This window comes from Gastrolobium bilobum, unplaced genomic scaffold (genome assembly GCF_033153095.1).
Source record: "Gastrolobium bilobum isolate Gb01-03AN ecotype WA unplaced genomic scaffold, APGP_CSIRO_Gbil_v1 utg56820, whole genome shotgun sequence".
Taxonomy (NCBI): Eukaryota; Viridiplantae; Streptophyta; class Magnoliopsida; order Fabales; family Fabaceae; genus Gastrolobium; species Gastrolobium bilobum.
Window position 1 is genome coordinate 1 of NW_026895361.1, and position 776 is coordinate 776.

The following is a 776-nucleotide window of genomic DNA, read 5'->3' on the forward strand; positions in this document are numbered from 1 at the left end:
TGTTGTTGTTGTCATACCCTCCTGCATAGCACACAGCAGCTAGATTGTTACAGTCCTCATATTCATAAGGACCTCCACAAGTGGGGCAACTCTGACTTGATTGAGTCAAGAGAAGTTGCTCAGTTGGTTTTTTCTGTTCCATGGGCTTCCAGTTTTTTATAGTGTTCTGGAGCGAAGCCATTTGTGCTGAAAGAGCATCAGCTGAGCTTAGCTCAAGAACTCCTGCTTTCTTAGGAGCACTGTGTCGTGTGGAAGGCCATGAAATATGTTTTTTTGAAAGTTTTTCTAACAACTGGTAGGTTTCTGGATAAGTAAAATCCAAAAGATCTCCCCCTGCAGCTGCATCAACAGTTGCTTTCAATGGTGGGGTTAAGCCATGATAAAACGTGTGAATGATGCCCCAATCAGAAACTCCATGATTCGGGCAAATTCGTATCAACTCTTTAAAGCGTTCTCACGCTTCATACACACTTTCTCCATCATACATTTGAAAGGAAGCTATATCAGCCCTCACTTGGGCTTGTTTTGCTTGGGAGAAAAATCGGGTAACAAACTGTTCCGCCAATTGCTCCCAACTGGTGATGGAGTTTGGGGACAATGTTCTCCTCCATTCTTTGGCTTTTCTAGCTAAGGAAAATGGAAAAAGCCGCATCCGCATGTTTTCTTCCGAAATACAATGAACTTTGAAATTATCAACTATCTCAGTGAAATTGTCTAAATGACTGTGAGGGTCTTCCATGGGTAGTCCATGGAACTGACCAGCGTTCATAATCATT

General features: G+C 42.5%; 1 non-coding gene across 1 annotated transcript; it reads left to right on the forward strand.

The window, feature by feature from the left end:
- Nucleotides 1-410: 410 nt before the first annotated feature.
- Nucleotides 411-515, forward strand: LOC133307131 (small nucleolar RNA R71). Its single transcript, XR_009751010.1, has one exon. It is a non-coding gene; the product is annotated as a small nucleolar RNA R71 (small nucleolar RNA).
- The last annotated feature ends 261 nt before the right edge of the window (nucleotides 516-776 follow it).